Source organism: Peromyscus leucopus, chromosome 2, assembly GCF_004664715.2.
Source record: "Peromyscus leucopus breed LL Stock chromosome 2, UCI_PerLeu_2.1, whole genome shotgun sequence".
NCBI lineage: Eukaryota > Metazoa > Chordata > Mammalia > Rodentia > Cricetidae > Peromyscus > Peromyscus leucopus.
The window spans coordinates 35,010,149-35,032,109 of NC_051064.1; positions in this window are offsets into that span (position 1 = coordinate 35,010,149).

A 21,961-nucleotide genomic window follows, 5' to 3' on the forward strand; every position below is an offset into this window, starting at 1 on the left:
ATGAAACCATGGGCTTTTTACGATTTGAGGGGGAAAATATTTTTCAGACATTTACATGCATAAACAATTGCTCTATGAAAGCTAAAGTTAGTCATACAGTCTACCTAGATCTTTAGAACATGCGCATACATTAAGCCATTTCAAAAATTAATAAAACTCTCTAAATTATGCATGGCGCAGAGGGTGAAAAAAGTTGATAACAGGAACTGCTGCCTGCCTGGTGCTAAGAATTTGGTAACGCACTGAGAGTAACCCTATGGCTATGCACTAGAGAAGATCATAATAAGGTATAATTGTTGCTTGCTCATTTATTTGAACTCTAAAACTATATCAAATAACACTTAATTATACACATAGAATCCCATTACAGCAGAGAACTCACACTTGAATAGCTCAGCATAAGTGAGGACATTTAATATTATTTGGCTCCAATAGGTGCAAAAAAGATACAAAGTAGCAGCTGCGAATTAATTTAGAGTTCTAGATTTGCAACCTCAAAAGAAAATCTAAAGAATATTTCCCGCAGTTTGAATATGTAAAGTTTTAACTGCTCCATCTGGTACATGCCCCCTGATTACCCAGGATGCTGGCTGGCAGTTTGAGGGACGCATTTGAGAGCCAGCCAAGTTGAAAGGTCTATTGGAGGTAAAACAATGCCCACCCTTTAACAAGAGCAGCATTGTTCCTGAACAATGAAGCTCTCTGGCTTATTTGAATGTCAACAATTCAGAAAAGTTGATGTTTGGAGCCATCAAATAAAATGTTTTTGTGAAACAGTTTATTATTTCAGTGGTAATTATTTGAATCATTCATGGTAAAGGATGTTTGCTAATGAGAGCTTGGCTGCTGTAAATTCCAGAGAGACTGAATGCTCTTTGTGCTGACAAAAAGACCCAAATCACTGGAGAGCGACTGACTGGACAAATCATTCATCTATGCAAATGCCAGCCGAAATGGTCAGATGCATTTATTACCCTCCTCATTATAGTAAACAAGGCAGGAATCGTGACTGGCAGTTATCAACTTGCCCTGAAGTATGATTTGTTCTCCTACCACTATTTAAATGAGAGGAAAAAAGGCATGCCACCAGGGACTTTGTTGGTTTATAAAAGAGTAAATGTCACATAGCCCAGTGCTTAAAGACTTTTGATTGACAAATGTTTTATTTGACATATCAAACAATGATGGTTTTCATATCAAATAGTCCATATTTGTTAGCAAAAATCTTAACCCCTTGAAGTTCGGCCAATGCTTTAGTTCACTTCTGCCAATGCTTAGAAACTAGAACACAGATGGCAAGTTACATTAAAGGCAATACCAAATATCTCTACACATAATGTGCAAAGACCTAAAAATACTCGGCATTGGGTGACAGAAATGACACAGTGTTTTATCACAACACATAGAGTGTAAAATGTTCCTCTGAACTGATAATGCAAATTAAAGTGATATTGACCTACTTGCACTTACTAAGTATTCTTCTGCTGTTTAGTGCAAGATAAGCTAAACAGTAAAGAATTTATACAGCATATGTCACAGTGAGATCTAAATTGTCTGGTGTAACTCTTCCTAGATGTCACAACAGTGTCACAACATGATCAAGGTTTTAGGGCTTACAGTTAAAGCCACAGTACACTCATAGAACCTCTTGTTCTCAGGACCTTAGAACTTTTGTTCCCTTATTCTCTATATTTAACTTTTCTGTGAGTACTTCAGTTTAGGCTCATTAATATTTACAGTTTCCTGGGTTTGGGATGTGGCTCCGTGGTAGGGTGCCTACCTGAGATGTGTGAGGCCCTGGGTTAGATTCCTGTCACAGAAAACACTTTAAAAGATTACAATTACACCTCACTATGCCAGTATGCCAGATTCCCAGTGGATAGAATCTGCAATCAAGGTTGTCGCCTGGTATATATCTTGACTTGATACACACAACCGGACCCGAAACACTTAGAGACAGCCAGCGCTTTCCTTTGTTGCTATATTTTCAGCTGTCACTACTGAAAGAGTATAGTTCTTCTTTCATAGACCCAAGAATAGAATTGCTCATTTTGAGAAGCCAAAGGTAATTAATACTTTCTAAGAGGCACTTCTAAGCAAACTCAACACTGGGATTTTCTTCCTAGCTTAGACTACCATTTGAAATTTTTGTAGAAATGTGGGACTTATTCATCCCCAGTGTGTCATTTGGTTAGGCATGGCTTTAGGTTTGGATGTTATTACAAAAAATAAAAAGCCTAGGTCATTTTCATTGACACAGTTCCAGCATTTGAATGTGCATTTTATCAGAAGGGATAATAATATTGTATTCTTCTTTTCAATGGATAATGATAAAAATTTGGTAGCTTTCAAGTAAAATCAGATTGTATTAGATCTGAAGTTTATTTGTAATCTGCAGTGGCAGGGGAAATTTGATGGTTAGGACAGAGCTCTCTGGTCTGACTGCTTCCTTTTGTGTGGCAAGCCACCCATCCCTAACTCCCTAGTATAGCTAGAGTTTTCTCTCCGGGTCTGCCAAGCCCCAGTAGTCCGACAGCCCACTTATGAAGAGCGATATCCACAGCACTCTAGCCTGTGTCTTCCCAAGCACCTAGTGACTTCTCTGACTGATGCCCTTGGGCAGAACAACTTTCTCTGCCTCTTACTTTGGGGTGCATCTGTCTGAACAAAATATGAGCTCTGATCTGTTCTGGGGTGGGAAGGTTTGGTCTCCAGCTCCTCCTAAGACAGTAGGTAAAGCTGCCAGGTGGATGCTGCATTGCCAAGGCCTATGTAGCCACATGAAAGCCACATTGTTCAGTCATCCACCAACAGCTTGAGCGTCATTCCCTTGACTCCTTGGGGAGTGCATTCAAGCCTTGTATGAGTAAGAGAAATTCTTTATCTCTTCCTACACAAGAACTTTTATAAAGAGTACAACAGCATGCTTTTCTGGCACAATGCATGTGTGCAGAAATTGTATTAAGAAAGTCTGCACTCAGCTGGCTTTATTAAGTTCAGAGCTTTTGAAGCTAAACAGAAAGACAGCAGAGCATGAGACACAGTAATAAAGAATATGCTTCCTTGAGAGTGCTTGGGCAGAGATGCATGAGAAAGGGGAATTTCTCTACACTAGAAATCTTTCAGAGATAGAAACATGAAGCCACCACTGAAAAGAGGAATAAGGCCATGGAACTCAATGGGGGAAGGGAATGTCAGAGGTTTCTGTAACTAGGTAATGCTCCTTGGTACCAAGGTGGGAATTTATGGGTGGGGGAACTCCTATAGCAATAAGACCTGCTTTCAGGTCTTATTTAATTATGAAGCAAAACCCTTTATCCACTGAGCCATCTCCTTAGCCCTGTGGAAAAATTCTAGAGCAGTTAGCCACACAGCAATGTCAGTTTGGCATAGATAGGCATTATTGTTAACAGCCCCAGCCTGCTTTCAGGTCTTATTGCTATAGGATTTGCCTTATATGACAAGCAATGTTGCATGCCATTTCATGAGGTATGTAAAGTTAGTAAACTATAAACTAAAAATATGCTCATTGGAACCAATTTTGTGTATATGTGTATGGTGTGTTTAATGTGTGTAATGTGCATTTGCCTGTGTGGGGGCCCATGCTCATGTATGTGTACACATGCAAATGTGTGTATATACACATTTGAGCCCGTGGAGGCTCAACGTTGGTATCAAATGTTTTCCTCTGTAGTTCCATCTTTATTGAGACAAAGTCTCTCACTAAACCCAGATCTTGTTTATTCCAGCTTGGCTAGCTGGCTATCTTGGCTGGGGATCTCTTGTCTCCGCCTCTAAGCGCTGGGAGTATAGGCATCCACTATGCCTGCCCAGCTTTTTTATGTTTCTAAGAATCCTAACTCTAGTCTCATAATTATGAAGCAAAACCCTTTATCCACTGAGCCATCTCCTTAGCCCTGTGGAAAAATTCTAGAGCAGTTAGTCACACAGCAATGTCAGTTTGGCATAGATAGGCATTATTGTTAACAGCCCCAGCCTGCTATGAAGAAGTAAATCACATTTGGGCCTCTCTAGGCTAATACACAGGAACTGTCTCTGGCTCATTCAAACTACATTTCACTTAGTGGCTATGTATGCACACTAGACTCTCCACCTCACTCAAATTTCTCAGGGTGGGGGTAGGAATGGGTTTCTTTGGTTAAGGTAGGAGGCCATATGAAAGACCTAAAGTAAAAGCAGTTTTCTGATCAAATGAAGCTGTGCAGCCCTGAAATGATTTTAAGAAGATGCCTGCCTGTCTCTTTCTGCCGGGGATGAGAAACATGTTTCTTGATGGACAGCTTTCCAAGGACACCACAAGGCTTTTGCTTCAGCTTCAGCTATCAGTTATGATGATTTTTCACTGACAATGGGATTCCTTGTGCAAATGTGACTAATCAAACCTGTTCTAGACCAGTTTTTTATTATTTCTTATGCTGTCTGGAGCTTAAATCTGCCTTTTAGCTTACATGCATTGAAGAAAGAACCATTTTTGTTACAAGCCTTTTTCTGGAGAAATCATTCTCTCTGGAATGGTTATTTCTGTGGGTTGTTATTGGTGCTGGGTGTGATGTGATATTCTGCTTTTCATTTGCTTTTTCGCTACGAGCGTGTCTTCATTCCATTGACCTTGCCTATTGAAATTCTAGCCTCTGAAATGTAAGCTTTGTCACCTTTGAGTGGGAGGATCCTGAGCCATGGGGTTATTGCTTTGTTAGCCTTTTTGGATTGTTTTTCATGCTTTTCCCAATTGTTTAACAATTAGAAACAGACTAGAAAGCTATAAACAGCAAATACTCAAATTCAAAGGATGTCCCTTGCTATAAGGGCTCTCTCCCTCTCTCTCCACTGATAGTCTCTACAGTGTGATCTCCACTAATCTTATGCTTAGCCTCACATAACTCTTGTGGTTACAAAATGGGGCCCTGAAAGTCACAGTCTTTCCTGACTCACATCCAGCAGAAAAATATGGTAGTATTTGTTCCAATATTCTCATTAAAAACCATGAAATTTACTTCGATTGGACCAGTTTAGGTCATGAGCCCATTTGAACTAATTATCGTGGTCTCAAATTTTGATGTATTGATTGGCTGGAGCTTCAGTCTACTGCCTAGGGCCAGAAAGGATCCTTATCTCACCAATGACAATGAGAACTGAGAGTGCAGTGTGGCTTATCACTAATCAGAAATTATCCAAGCAGGAAAACAACAAATACCCACACTATTTCTCCATACTGTCTTGTAAAGTAGCCAGAACAGTGACTAAGACCACAGCATGATACTGCTTTTAGGATGTTCTCAGCATAACCTCTCTGTATTAGCTGCCATGATTTTTGTCTTGGAGAAAATTTAAAGGTATTTCATTTTCTAGAAATTTCATATTGTTTTATGTATAACACATTGTGTTTCACTGGGGATTTTTTTTGTTAATATTCCTTCAAGGAATATTAACACAAGATCAGTGTAGTGAGAGACATGGGCACAAGATGGGTGTAGTGAGAGACATGGGCACAAGATGGGTGTAGTGAGGGACATGGGCACAAGGTGGGTGTAGTGAGGGATATGGGCACAAGGTGGATTTAGTGTTTGTGTTGATGGTCTCAGTTACTTAGGGAACAGAGACTGAAGACCAACTTGAGCCCACAGAGTGTGAGACTATCTTGATAAATGTGGTGAGACCACCATCTCAAATTAACTAATTAAAATATGTGTATATATATATATGTATATATATATATATATATATATATATATATATATATATATTCAGCCTACCTTTTGTGAAGGGGTAAAAACCAATTGTGATTAAAAATGTAAATAAGGGCATAGTTGTGCATTCCTGAATCACAGCACTGTGGAGGAAGGGGCAGGTGGATGTGTGTGAGTTCAAGACCAGCCTGGAACTACGTAGTGAATTTTAGGTCAATCCAGTCTACATAGTCAGATTGTGAGACCAAAATGAGCCATCTTAGAAATAAGACCAAAATGCTTTCACCCAAAAACTAAGGCCTAAGATTTCTCCTTTTAGGAATAGGCCATTAGTTACTGAAACCAGTCAGTTCAGATTCCAGAAACCAGGAAGTGTAAAAGTACAGTCACAAGATAGTCACGAGGTAATGCCTGCTAGATTATGGAATGCCCTCTCCCTGGTTTCCAGGGCAACTGACCACAGAAATGCCCCCACCTGAGGGCAGCCAATGAGAAATGGTGGTGGGCAACCACTCCCTTAGAAGTAATTTCTAGAAGTCCCTAGAAGCGAGCCAATCAGAATTGTACCCGTACTAGCACCCCTAAATGATGTAACCTTGTGACTTTTCCCTTTAAAAGCTGAGCTTGCAGACAGGTGGGCGCTTCCTCCAGCCTCCACTGCGTTGGATGTATTGGACGAAGTCCCTGCCTAGGCTTGTATTGCTTTTGGATATCCAGGATTAAACCTTGCTTTTGCATTCCGGCATGCTCGTCTTTGGTGGTCTCTCTGGGGGTCACGATCTGGGCACAACAAGATCCTATCTCAAAAATTGGGGTTGGTGGTAGAAAGCGATTAAGAACACTTATCACTCTTATAGAGGACCTGAGTTTGCTTCCCAGCATCTTTGATGAGTGGCTCACAACTGCCGATAACTTCAACTCCTGGGGACCCAAAGCCTTTGACCTCTGAGGCCCTGGAACTCATGTATAATACAGATCACATGTCTCTTTCTTACACACACACACAATTAAAAATAATAAAATAGAATTTAAAAGGTTAATAAGTCAACAGTGATAGTGAAAATTTTGACACTATGCTGCGGGCCGCAGGAATATATCATAAGAACTCAGCTGGTTATGGCAAAGTCACTACCTGGAGGAATCAGGGAATTCCTCCAGAGGAAGCCAAATCCCAAGGAGTTTTTGGTTTTACTTGGCTTGTTATATATCAGCTGTATTCTGTTATGAAAATCATGTGTGCCTTCATAGTTTTCCCAATTGACTTTTCCCTAAGAAGGGCTAACAGTGTAGACTGATCACTCTCTGGACATACACATTCCAGGTATTTGGAGAACAGCCTCAGGAAAGGCTTTCTCTGGAATCCGATTATCTCCCTTGGCCACTTTCAAGGACTACAGGAAACACCACCCAGGTGGGCGCCCATTGTTAGTCCCAATGGTAACAGCCCACGTGCAAGTCTCCTGACTTATGGTAAATTCCACAAGGAGCTGCTGCCTCGGAAAGGTGGATGTTAATAGCTTTACACAATTTAGTTCAGACCCTCCCTTTTATATACCGGGACTTCCAGGGCACAAGGGGGAGAAGAGAAAAGAGAATGGAAGAACTAGATGGGTAAGAACTTGAGAGGAACAAACTGAGATGGGGAAGAACTAGATTGAAGGGCTAAAAGAGAGGACTAGAGGAACAAGATGGAAGATGAGGAAGAGCTAGATGAGAATGAAGGAGACGAGAGAGGAGCTGATAGGGGAAAGAACTAGATAGATGAGAACCTAGAAGGGACAGAATCAGATGAAGGAATTAAGATAGAACCTAGAGGGGACAGTAGATAAATATAGAGAGAAATCAGGCAAGAAAGGAGCTAGACATGAGAACAGAACTGAAGCTGTGTATAAAGGATGTTATGCCAGAGGAATTAAAGCAAGTGGACGATAGAGCTCTGTGTGCTGAGATTCTATTTCCTGAAAATAGTCCTCGCCGTTAGTAGTTTTCTCTCCTGAGCCCCTGGGATGTATAATACTAAGGCTGGTCGCTCTAATATTATACAAGAACACTAAAAAAGCAGAAGTAAGAGGATCAGGAGTTTAATTCTTTGGGGTACATACTAAGTTCAGTTTGAGAACAGCTTTGGCTACATGAGATATTGTTTCCAAGAAGAAAAGAAAGAAGGAAGGAAGGAAGGAAGGAAGGAAGGAAGGAAGGAAGGAAGGAAGGAAAAAGAAAGAAAGAAATGGAGAAATGGAGAAATAGAGGGAGGGAGGAAGGAGAGAGAGAGAGAAAGAGAGAGAGAGAGAGAGAGAGAGAGAGAGAGAGAGAGAGAGAGAGAGAGAGAGAAGCAGACTAGGGAGATGGGCTCAATGGTTAAGAACATTTGATTCTCTCCTAGAGAACTAGTTTGGTTCTAGAACCCATGTCAGGCAACTCACAGCTACCTATTACTCTACCTCTCTTGCTCTGTTATAGCAATATCTAAAAAATAACATTTGCTTGTTTGAATTTGATTGTCTTCATTCATTCCTATAGCCATTATCTGGGAAACCATTTAATTGTTTATAGCATGCATCCTGTAGTCTTTTCTGTGAATAAAAAGAAATCTGGAGTTCTATTGACTAAAATAGTATTTTAAGTTATATAATATGTTTAATGTACCTAGTTAATTAATTAATTAATTTAAATGTGCATATAGTGCAGAGCTAGGATTCATTCAGGGACTCATACATGCTAGGCAAGTGCTCTACCAATCATTAAACTGAATTCCAAACCCAGATCTTAAAAAAGGAAGACCAAACAAAACACGAAAAACAAATACAAAATACAAAAAACACCACATCAACCCTGCCTTGGTCCTAATACTGCTATTTTTATCTTACAAATGAAGAACCCCAAACCACTAAGTGTTAATAACATACAAGGAGAGCCAGAATTAAAATTCAAACATGATATTTTTGCCTCATAATTAATCATGGGGGTGTTAAGAAAAGGTAAGGCTACAACTAAGTTTTATTTTTAACTCAATCTTTGGAGAGACAAGAGGGAAGCTGAAAAGTAACGGAAAGGCAGGGCATGCCTTTACTCCCAGCACTAGGGAGGCACAGGCAGGTGGATCTCTGTGTGTTTGAAGCCAGCCTGATCTACAGAGAGAGTTCCAGGACAGTCAGGGCTGTATAGAGAAATTCTATCTCGAAAAACTAAAAAAAAAAAAAAAAAAATTTAAAAAAGGAAAGAAAGAAAAGAGAAAGATGAATGAAAGAAATCACTATTTTATTGCATGTTTAAATTGCTGTGTTTCTGTGAACTGGATAATGAGCTCAGTAAAACTTTACATTTAAGCACAAGGTAAAACTTTACATTTAAGCACAAAGCCCAATTCCCATCTTGGGCCTGCCTGAGTAACTACAGTCAATTCATCTTTCCTCTCTGTCTTTGAATTTCCACGTTACTCTAAACTGCAGTTTGCAACTTCTGGCTGGCAGACGATTGTAGGGTTCACTGAGATAAGGGTAGGAGTGTGCAGCTGGCATCTAACATGCATTGGTTTGCCTTTTCCCTAGCTCCAGAAGCTGTCACTATCAGAACCATCACTGTACATTAATCATGTAATATCATCATTAGTGATTTGCTACTCATTGCCTTCCTTGTTTGAACTTCCCCAGGGCTGAGACATCATTCTTTTTTTTTTGAACAAATTAATTTTATTTATTATTATTATTTTTAATATTTTTATTTTATTATTAACTTAATTTCACATATCAGGCACGGATTCCCCCATCCTCCCTCCTCCCACTCCCAGCCCTCTTCCCCAATCCACCCTCCATTCCCACCTCCTCCAAGGCAAGGTCTCCGCTGGGAAGTCAGTCCAGCCTGGTAGACTCAGCTGAGGCAGGTCCAGTCCCCTCCTCCCTACACCAAGGCTGAGCAAAGTGTCCCAGCATAGGCCGCAGGGTCCAAAAAGCCAGCCATGCACCAAGGACAGATTCTGGCTCCACTGCCTGGGGGCCTCCCAAACAGTTCAAGCTCATCAACTGTCTCACTTATCCAGAGGGCCTGGTCCAGTTCCATGGGGGCTCCTCCGCTATTGGTTCACAGTTCATGTGTTTCCACTAGTTTGGCTGTTTGTCCCTGTGCTTTTTCCAAATCATGGTCTCAATATCTCTCGCTCATACAATCCCTCCTCTCTCTTGGTGATTCTATGTAACCAGTGTGTTATGACTCATAAACCCTGGAGAGAATGGTCAGATAAAGTAAAAGATGTGTGTTCAAACTTTAGGAGGCAGGTACTTTTAAAGGATGATGTGTGATATGATTGAGGGATTATATAAGACAGCAAACATTAATTCTTTTAAGTAAATAAAGGTGGGGGAAATGTTATAGAGAATGGATGAGCCTTTGCAGGCTTAGCAAGGAGAGGATCTTGGAACTCAGGAGGCACACACGTTATGGTACAAGATGAATGTATAAAGGTAAAGAGGCAGAAGTAGACGAGTCTCTTCAGGGTTGGTAAAATGGCATAACTAGCAGAAAAATCCTTGGGGGATGAAAAGAGCAAGATTATGTAATTATGGCCAGATTCAAGTGAATCTTGAGTTTCTGTAAATGTGAAAGCTTGCAGCAGCCTGCATCTTCTGATAACCAAAAGAACAAAGCATTAGAAATGTTAGACCAAAGAATAAAGCTTAAGGCTGCAAAGGAGCACCCATAGCCCTGCAGCTCTGTACTCCACATCAGTCTGCTCTGACTTCTCTTACTCATGCCCAGAATTTAACACTGTTTTCTTTTGTTTGTTTTTTTTTCCTTTCTTTTTAACTATTTCTGGAACATTCTGGGCATCGAGCTGCCACTCTGTTTGTTCTTGCTAGTTTATCTGTCTGCTGTGCTCTTTGCCTGGATATTTTTGTAGTAATATCTCTCACCCTACAGTTTTGCTCTCTGGTCTTATTTTTTCTGAGGTCTACTTGGCCTTCACATTTAATGCTACAGTTCCTTCATTCACCCATCCATCCATCCATCCACCCACCCACCCACCCACCCACCCACCCACCCACCCATCCATCCATCCATCCATCCATCCATCCATCCATCCATCCATTCATCCATCCATCCATCCGGTCCTTTGGTTCTTCCTCACTCTGCTCAGCATTTTCTCTTCCTCATAGCACTTCCTCCTCTATGAAGACCAATTTACATTTTTGTTGGGCATGTTGTTTTCCATTGCTGTGAGTGAATGTCTTAGTTTTTTTCGGTGATGATTATTAAAGATCTAGTGCACATTAGGCCTGATAAGCAATCATTCAATGAGAAATAAACTCATAATTTCCAGTTGTACTAAAATTAAAAAAAGAACATGGACTGGAGAGATGACTCAGTGGTTAAGATCACTGACTGCTCTTCCAGAGGATCTGGGTTCAGTTCCCAGTACCCACATGGTTGTTTACATGTTTACTGCTGAACTGTCTGCAACCAGTTCCAGGGGCCTTCTTCTGATCTCTGCAGGCTCTTGTACATACATTCCACATAGATACACTTAGATACACTTGTGTGAGACACACACACATTAAAATAACTAAATATTAAAAATTAAAAACAAGCATAAGCTCCCAACTTAAACAGCCCCTTCCTGAGCTAGTGTTAGGTTATTGATGTGTTAGTTTCATAGTATGGGCGTGTTAGTAATAGCTACTTAAACAGAATCTGGATTTGTGGTTTTTTTTTACTCACTTACTCTGCTGAAAGTCTCTCACTTTATAGAGGGAAGAAGAAAAAGGAGACAGTGATGGGGAGAGAGGCACAGATTTCCCAGCACTATTGACTAAAGCAGAGGAAATAAATGCAGAACTAAAGCCCTCAATCAATGAACCTGGTTTCAAATGTGTATTAAGAAAGCCTGAAGTCTTAATTCCTTTTCTCAGAAAGGTAGAAAGGCCAGGAACCATGGTGACAGAATTTTGTTTGATCTTTCAACTGAGGTTTCCATGTGTTTTTCAGATATTTAAATGTGGATAAAAGGTCAAACATCTTGAACTAAAAGTTACAGTCAGGTTTGAAATCTCTCTTCAACTAGTTCTGCCAAACAGCTCACCATAGGAGGACAGGAGGAACTTGGGAAGAAAAGATATGGCACTAAAACATTGGTCCACTCATGGTAACTTGACAATCACCTGAGTCCCGGGCAAGAAACACTTTCTTCCCAGTGGGCACAATGGTTCTGAAGCATAATGAGAAGTCTGTGCCAAATGGGGGTAATTTAACCATCCACTAGAAATTCACATAGTTTCTTACTGAAATCTGTAAAGCTGTTTGTCTATGGCTTTCCACTCTTTTGACTTTAGGTCTTTAGACAGAAATGAAGTTGGAACATAAAAGTTATCTTTAACTTTTAATACACTGACATCTATTAATCAATGATTAAAGCCTATGAGATTTTCTTCTGAAAACTCATTGGTCAAATACTATTTCTATTTCAATTGTTATGTCTCCAGAAATGATCTCTACTTTTTGTTTCTTTCTTTCCCAAGGCCTGTTACTTATTGCCTCCAAAACTATCTTGCCCAAATCCCTCTTCCAACTTAGTAAAGCTGCATTAACCCCTTGTATGTGAACTTAACTATGTTGGGCATCATCTGTGTCCTCTGTAAGCAATATACTGGAGGCTTTGGACCATGGATCATCTGTCTTTTCATCTAACTGAGATAATGGATGTCAGGATCCATTCTTTCCAGTGCTGGTCAGGTTTACTCTCTGAATATTTTAAATCCATTTTTCTTTAATTTTCACTGTTAATTTAATATCAGCTTTTCCTTAATAAATGCAGTAACCTCTGAAATTGGCATCTTTGCACATCTCTTTGAACCTTCACTGTATTCAGAGCATATTTTAAAAATATAAGTCTGAATTTGTCTTGGGCCATACAAATTCTTTCAATAGTTTCCCATTTCATCCAGTATAAAAATTCAATTTCTTTCATGTGGTATATACTGTCTGTCCTGATCTGGACTTGTCTTGAGCTGGACCTCAACATCATTTTCCCCTTTATCTTCTGTGCCTCAACTCCAAGCATTCCGGTGAAGACAGAGATGGAGCATGGCATAGAGAACATGCTTCATTCTTCAGCAGCACTCTAGCTTTGAAAATAGTCTCCAAAGTAGTACAAGAGCCCAAGGGATGAACTGGAAGTACGTTCTTCTCTTTCGATCAAACAGTGTTTTTCACATCAGGCTCATCAAGTCCAGAAGAAACCCAAGCAGGCCTTCACATGTCCTGCCAGCCTCCATTGGGCCAAAGGTGAAAAGAGGTTATATTTTCATCCTAAAACACAGTGAAGATCTTCAGGTTCTATCTCTCTATATGGATTATAGCAGAGTGTAGGTAAGAAGTTGAGTGTGGAGTGATATCATCCCATAAATTATTCAAACACCTTACCAGAGCTTGAGGACCAATATTTCAGCAGGTATGTGTTTTTTTCTGTTCCTTCAGGCTGCCTGAGAAACAGTCTGATGGTGGTAGTCTTGGGGTATGAATCAGGTGCAGACCAGGTTCTTACTGAGAGCAATGGGATTCCCAGGAAGAGGCTATGTGCTTGTGTTGAGCATTTCTAGACTTTGACCAACTTCCCTTTCCCCTTTGTTGATCTTTCTTTTCATCTCACTGAAATTAACCATTGCTAGGAGTATAGTAGCTTTTTCACTCTTTTTTTTTTTTTGTACTTTTTTTTTTTTTTTTTTTTTTTTGTTTTTCGAGACAGGGTTTCTCTGTGTAGATTTGCGCCTTTCCTGGAACTCACTTTGTAGACCAGGCTGGCCTTGAACTCACAGAGATCCATCTGGCTCTGCCTCCCGAGTGCTGGGATTAAAGGCGTGTGCCACCACCGCCCGGCTCACAAATGGTACTTTATAATTACTTCAAATATAAAGAATAGGCTCTAACTTTCTTTTTTTTTAATTTTTATTTATTTTATGTATATGGTGTTCTATCAGCATGTATACCTGTATGCCAGAAAGGGGCATCAGATCCCATTATAGATGGCTGTGAGCCACCATGTGGTTGCTGGGAATTGAACTCAGGACCTCTGGAGGAGCTGCCAATGCTCTTAACCGCTGAGCCATCTCTCCAGCCCAGCTTTTTCACTCTTGACATTGGTCTGCACACAAAGCCACAGAACCATACATTTTTAAAAGATGATTCACATATTTCTATTTCAAACACTGTTTCATTGATTTTACAACATTATGAAAGATTTCAGGATCTTCTACTACTTTAGAGCTGTAGGCTCATTTAATTTAGGATATATTCAGATCAAAGAGTGAAAATATTAGGCAGTGGCATCTATTGGGAACATTATTTCCCAATGCAAAACCATCTGGACATAGAGTTAAGTCCTCACCATCCCACACAAACAGTTATTCAGTGACTCTCAGGAGACACAAAGTGAGTTTCTTGATTGGAGCCAAAGTTTGATAGGCAATGAAGGTTCTGGCAAAGTAGGAGAAAGCAAAGCACGTCGAGTTCAAAACAATTGCCAGTTCCCAGAAGAACAAACCTTCATCCCTTCTGCAATGAAGAGGCAAATGTAACCAATCTGTCACCTGAAATCTACTTTCCACTCCGCTGTATGCACTAGCAGTTCTGTGCATTTACCTGCACTCTCGTGCCTTCCTGGCGGGTCTTTCTCTTTCTTGTCCACATGGCCAATGGCTAATCACATCCTCAAAGACAGAAACTTTATTTTACTCTTGTATTTTTATTTCTTCATGGAGTGTAGGATAGAAACACAGATAGCATTCATTGAACTAAGTGGAAGAAGAACTCTCCAAAGGAAAATAAAGAATAAGACTAGAGGCAGACCTTTAGAGAGACTATATAAACTTGGGTTCTGGAGAAAAGGAATATGTTAGAGGATTTTTAGGACAACTCCGATCAAGTAATATTACATTATTATTTATATTACCTGTATCAGCTTTTATATGTGATATGGGAGCAGGAGAAGAAAGGGCTCAGGAAAGAGGCATGTGAACTATCAGACATTTCAGAGAGGTCAAGTCACCAAGATTATCAACTGACTTCATTCTCAGGTTGACACAGAAGCCTAACTATTGCCTTCTGGTCAAGAGGATAAAAACTCTGCCCTGGGTGGAGACCTAACATTCTCATTGAGTGGGTCAATGTCCTGGCTAAGGGACTACCCTTAGCTAAAGAAAGAGGCAGAATAATTATAGGTAATGTATTTTTAGTTCCTGCAATTCCTGCTCCCTGGCACAGTGGCTTGCAGAGTCATAGCCTTCAACCTTTTCCATCTGCTGCTTTCAGAATTACTCAGAAAAGCATAACCTTCCTTTTCATCTTCTATCTCGGTTCTAAGCATGTGTTCCTGGGTACTGTGGTCTTCCTTACCTTTCCCATAAAGCTCCTCTCCCCACCTGTGGTTGCTTGTTCTCTGTTTGGCGGGCTGACTTCCCTGTCTGCATAACTCAAAGAGCATGGGTTTCTTTTCCTTCTTTTCCTCTAGGCAGCTGCCTTCATTTACAGCTTTTCTGTCCTGGGGTTTTTGTTTTAAACGCTAATAAAATTGTTCTCTAGCTTCCATTTGAGTCCATTCTCTTTTATTTATGTGACTACTAGACCCCAAGTGGGGACCCCTATGTCCTTGGTATCATCCACCAACTGAGATGGGATTTTCTAAAATTTTTGTTAGCAAGACCAACTTCGTTTAGTGCGGCCATGTCAACTAGCAAAACAGCATCTATTCCCCACTGACTTCAGCAAGAGACTCAAGACTAACCTTCATTAACCCTGATGAACCAGTCACTCAGCCAGAGACAATGGGTTGTGTTAGGCCAATCCTAATTCAATGGCTTCTCCCATGGGGTCAGTCCCATCTGAACTATATTGAGAAAGTGTGATGCTCATTCCTAAATCAAGTGTAAGTGCTGTAAGTAGGCAAAAGAGAATGTGCTGTTTAGAGGAAAAAATAAAAACCTACTATAGAAGATACTAGTTAAAATCTGACAGAAAATATGTATCTACACACATACATATACATGGTCAACTAACTTTTATATCAAGGAGCAATAAACAATGGTGGTTAAGACCACTCATATAAGGGTATTGTGGCGCATACCTTTAATCCCATCACTAGGGAGGCAGAGGCAGGTAGATCTCTGAGTTCCAAGACAGGTCGACATAGTGAATTCTAGCACAGCTACATAGTGACACCCTATCTAAAAAAATCAGAAACAACAAAATCCATAAACACGCTTGAATCTACGTGAGCAAAACAAGTTGAGAAGGAGGAAGAGGCCTGAATGAATTCATGCAGACATTTCTCTCTCAACACTTTGAGTTAGGGACGTATCAAGGTTGGCAGAGAGCTTGTCTCACAAGCACAAAGCTCAGGGTTTAATCCCCAGTGCTGAAGACGGGTGTGGTGGTGCAATGCCGTTAATCCCAGCATCTGGGAGAGGAAGGTGTGAGGATCAAAGGTTCAAGGTTGTGTGGAGGGACCTTCCATGCTCTGGGATAGGCAGAATTAATACTGTTAAAATGGCCTTATCAACGGGTTTGATTCAATTCCCACTAAAATGCCAATGACATTCTTTACAGAACTAGAAAAAAAAAAACTATTTAAAAACTCATATAGACACACAAAAGACCACCCAAAACCAAAAATATTCTAAATGGAAAGAGCAGTGCTAGAGGCATCACAATACCTGTCCTCAGGTTACACCAAGCAGTCAGAGCGTGTCACATTTCGACTGGATTTGACTCAAGTCTGGAGCCTTTGCTTCACATGCCAGTCTCTTCTCCATTCCATAGCAACTAAAGTGGCAGGGTCATTTTCACTCAAACTGAAAAGCCTTGGCAGCTCTTGAAGGGGTGGGCACTGTGGGAGACCATCTTAAACAGTAGCTAAGTTCTCAGTAGGCCTTTATGCTTCGTCTTCATGGACTAACAGGCGTTCTTCCTCCTTTGCCATGCGGGTTGTGTATAGTGAACTTAACCAGAAAGAAATATCTGAAACCACAGTGCATTCGCTGTGTGATTTCAGGTACGGCCAAGGTAACATAGTCCTGCCCAAGGTGGTTGACTTTCTTATATTGAACTGGACCAAGGATTCATTATGCTTGTTATTCATTCAATTATATTTTTTATTGTCTATGTGTCATGACAACCTCTTCACACCGAAGCTGGTGATGTCAATCCAAAGCATAAGCAGCCTTTGTCCAGCAGCATTTGCTTCTCGGCCAGCTGTTTTCTCCCTGGCAGTGGACTCATAAAAATGCCTGTCATGACTGCTTGCTTTCCTAGGAACCGTGAGTGTACGGGCACACAGTTTTCTCCACACCTGCATGGTGCCTTCTTGAACTCTGGAACCTCTCAGGCAGGGTACTCCTGTGAGAAGCACTGGGCAGCTCTGCATTTCTGAGAGGATGGACAATAGATTTGAACTCAAACAGGCTCATCCACTATTAGAACATATGGGCTTTGATGCCCTTGTGTCTCAGTTTTATTTTTGTTTTTTGTTTTGTTTGTTATTATTATTAAGAAATTTTCTATTCACTTTACATACTAACCACAGATCCCCCCTCTTCCCTCTTCCCATCCCCCAGCCTTCCCCTTCAGCCCACTGCCCCCATCCCCACATTTGGGGAGTCAGCAGAGCCTGGCACACTCAGCTGAGGTAGGCCCAAGCCCCTTTCCCCACACCAAGTCTGTGCAAGGTGTCACACCCTAGGTCCTGAGCTCCAAAAAGCCTGCCCATGTGCCAGAGAGAGATCCCGATCCCCCTGCCTGGGGGCCCCCCAAACTGTATGAGCTAAACAATTGTCTCCATATCCAGAGGGCCTAGTTTAGTCCTAAGGGGGCTCCACAGCTATTAGTCCACAGTCCACTAGGGTGGCTGGTCATCTCTGCATGTGTTCCCTTCATGATCTCAATGTCTCTTACTCATAAAATCCCTCCTGGTTCTCATTGATTGGATTCCTGGAGCTCAGCCTAGCACCCGGCCATGGATCTCTGCATCTGATTCCATCAGTCACTGGATGGAGGCTCTATGATGACAGTGGGGGTATTCACTAGACAAGTCACCAGAGTAGACCAGTCCAGGCACCCTCTCGACAATTGTTAGTAGTCCAAGTTGGGGTCATCCTTGTGGATTCCTGAGAATTTCCCCACACTGCACCCTGCCTCTTCCTATTCCCATGATGTCTTCATTTACCATGGTATTTCTTTCCTTGCTCTCTCACTCTGTCCCTGTTCCAGCTCAAACCTCCCATTTCCTTATGTTCTCAACCTCATTCTTTGCCCTCCATTACCGCGTCCCCACACTCCCAGTCTCAGTTTTATTATCCAATCATTTAAAAAGAGGACAATTGGCCGGGCAGCGGCTGCACATGCCTTTAATCCCAGCACTCAGGAGGCAGAGCCAGGGGATCTCTACGAGTTTGAGGCCAGCCTGGTCTACAGAGTGAGATCCAGGACAGGGATCAAAACTACACAGAGAAACCCTGTCTCAAACCCCACCCCCCTCCAAAAAAAAAAAAAAAAGAAAAAAAAAATAGGGCAATTGTTAAATCAGTCAGGGAGTGTGCAAGGTTATGAAAACAGATGCTTTTATTTTTCCATCACTGGATAATAGTGTAGAGTTTTTTTATTCTCATTTTCCTTTTCTGGTCTTTTAAGTTTTCTACTGTTGAGCTATCTCTGTAGTTTTGAAATGAATCTACTATTTCTTCTTTAATACTTAAAACTAAGGTGATGTTGAACTTCCCATTTTCTTACCAGTTTTATGTCAGCACTTTAGGGTGTCCAGTTTGAAGTCTGTGCTCACTTTGTTGGATGGAGGATGGCTTCACACAAGGAACACAGACAGCTCCTTTCTTTATCTATGTTCTGAACCAATTTATACAGCATAGAAACAATTCATTCCTAGAAAGCTTGAAATAAATTGTTTGCAGAACCATCTGGACCCTGCACATTTTTGAGGAGTACTTCTATGACAGCTTTATTTTTTTTCCATGAAAACTGATTTATTTAGGTTTTCTACCTCTTGAAGGACCAATTTTAGTAATTTATACTTTCCTAGACTACTGTTCATTTCTTTTGGGTTTTACTGATATAGATGTATGCAAAGTATTTTATTGGAGTTATTTTAATATCATATCTGCTCCCTTTTAAGTTCTAACTTTGAATATAGCATAATTACAACAGAATAATTTGTTCTTCTATGATAGAAGTCAGATAATGCTTAGGCAAATTCTTTCCATCCTATACATACAACATTCCAAGTTAGAGGTCAGGTCCATTTATGTGGTGACAATACTATGGCAATCATAAAAGTAAATACAAGGGAAGTACAAAGTATACTTGGTAACTAGAGGTGAATATTTATATATACATAGATAAAATACATAGAAGAAAGTTCAGTTTTTAAACATTCTCCTCAAAGGATTTTTCTGTCTGTAATTAGACTATGTAAGATTCCTCAAAATTGAATTCATAAAGTTTTGATTGGAGTGGCTTATTTGTTTTATTTTTCCAAAAGATTCATTGAAGTAAATAGAAGATGTTCTGTTTTGAATATTTCTACTATACAAAGTTATTAATTCCTGGATGCGGAGTCATTTTATGCTAATTGCATATGGGTGATCCTATGACACAAGGGGTAGAGACGAATCTGGAGGTTGCAGAGCACAGCACCCTCTGTGTCTCGTATATATTTATAGTGCCATTCTCGGTGTCTGTAGATGTTGGGAACTCATTAAGGGGTTGACTCACCTGTGAAGTCAGATCATGGTGCATCTGCAGTGTCCAGTGGTGACAGCACAGTGGGGTACGGCTTGCAAGAGGGAAGTATGAGGTCAAGGATCCAAGTTACCACAGTGCTGCAGAATATTAGTTTAATGTGTTACATTTGTTTATGCTGTGGAACATTTGTTTAATGACGCAAAGATGTGTTGTATTTGTTTAGCTCTGTAAAGCTGTGTTACTTTGCCTGCCTAAAACACCCAATTGGTCTAATAAAGAGCTGAACAGTCAATAGCTAGTCAGTAGAGAGAAATAGGTAGGGCTGTCAGGAAAAGAGAATAAATAGGAGTAGAAATCTAGACTTGATAGAAGAAAGAAGAAGAGGGAGGAGTGAAAAAAGGAGAAGGAGAGAATGCCAGGGACCAGCCACTAAGCCACACAGCCAGCCTCAGAGTAAGAAAGAAAGATATATAGAATAAAGGTAAAAAGCCCAGAGGCAAAATATAGTTAGAAATGGGATAATTAAAGTTAGAAAAGCTGGCTAGAAACAAGCCAAGCTAAGACCAGGCATTCATAAGTAAGCATAAGTCTCCGTGTATTTATTTGGCAGCTGGGTAGTGAGCAACCAAAGAGTTAAAAAAAATCAACTATACTACAGTAAGGAAATGTGTTTGGAATACAGAGGGTCAAACACAAGTAACACTTAAAAAACAGAACAGCAAGTTTTAGAAAGAAACTGAATGTGAGGGTTAAGGCAAAGGTAACATTATTCATATTGGTTTCTAGATCAGCCAAGGCCCAAGTCTTTGGGTAGATGACAGCATCAGTAATTAAGATAATCTGGAAAATGAACAGATGTTTGTAGCTGAAGTTTTCCTGTGTCCCACCCAGTCTGTAGCTGTTCAGACCCAAGTAAACACACAGAGGCTTATATTAACTTAAAACTGCTTGGCCATTAGCTCAGGCCTACCACTGACTAGCTCTTACATTTAAACTCAGCCCATTTCTGTTAATCTATATGTTGCCATGTGTTCCATGGCTTTACCTGTGTGCCATTACATGGTGCTCCCTGGATGGCAGGCTGGCATTTCCTGATTCAGCCTTCCTGTTCGAGAATTCTCCTTGTCTGTTTACCCCGCCTATACTTCCTGCCTGGCTACTGGCCAATCAGCTTTTTATTTATCAATCAATCAGAGCAACACATATTCACAGCATACAAAACATTCCATAGCAGGATATGGATAGGAAGATGACAATTAGCTTTGCAAATGTTGAATTTTACATTCTATCAATATTTAGAACATTTAAGAACCAGCTGTATATTCAAAAGTTCAGTAGGGAGGTTGGAGCTGGGCTAGGCATTTTGGTGTAAGGAAACTGATTAGTATATTCTAACAACTGAAAGTGAGTTTGCCTAAAGAGGATGTTTTATGTAAGTGAGGAAAAGGGTCTTGTACCAAAGCCTGAAAAACACTGAATGGTAAAAGCAACTGTATTTCAGCGAAGGTGTTTCCATTATTCCCTTTCCAAACTGGGTTCTCTTTTCTAATAAACATCTCCCCAGGAACTCAGACCTGAGCCCTGTACTCAAAATTCAATTTTTTGCCCTCATTCTGTGCTCATTGAAAACTACTGTTAAGTCTTTTTGCAACAAATTTCTTACCTCTGCCCCCTGCTTTCTATTTCCCCTATCTTATCCCCCTGAGAAGAGCCTTCTAGACATGGAGGACTCTTATCTGAGCCATTGGACCAATACTTCGTCAGCTTTGTTTTTGCCTCTGTTTAGCAAGCATTTCTGCATGGCCCTTCTCTAAAAATCACTTCCATGATGCATAAAAATAGTAGTTAAAAAAACTATATGCAAATAATCTTTTATAAACTTTAACGTTTTAACTATAGTAGTTGCTACTGTATGAAGTAGGTATTGTGAGGAATTTTAGCAATAAAATAAATCATAGGGCATAATATTTAAGCAAGTTATCCAAATACATATAAACAACAAATGATATATTTGAATTTGATTTACTGAGTCTTGTTCTGTTGGCTCTAACTCTCTGTTATACTTTGTTGCAATGCAAAATTTGCAAAGACCATGAAATCCTGTATGACTCTACTTTTTTTCCCAGTCTTTTACATCTGTCTCACTCATTCTTAACTATTTGTTTAGTTCTTCCTAAGCAGAAAGTTTGGATTCCATAAAAACACTTACTCTTTTTTTTTGTGCTCACAACTTTTAAGCATATTTAATTAAATTATGTATTACAGCTAAAGCTCAGAAACCACCATGAAAGCACATGCTCTAACTTTTGCTAAGAAATTCCTCCTCTGGGAAGAGCAAGCATGTTGCAATGTGTCTTAATGTCTCAGCACCCAGTAGGTCCTGTGTACTAGTCTATGAATATTTTTTGAGACAGGATTTTACTGTTCTTGTGAGTGAGTGTGTGATCCCTCTGCCTCTAATTTTTGAGTGATAGAATTGTATGTGTATATCACCACACCTAATTTAGCCTGTGGATTTT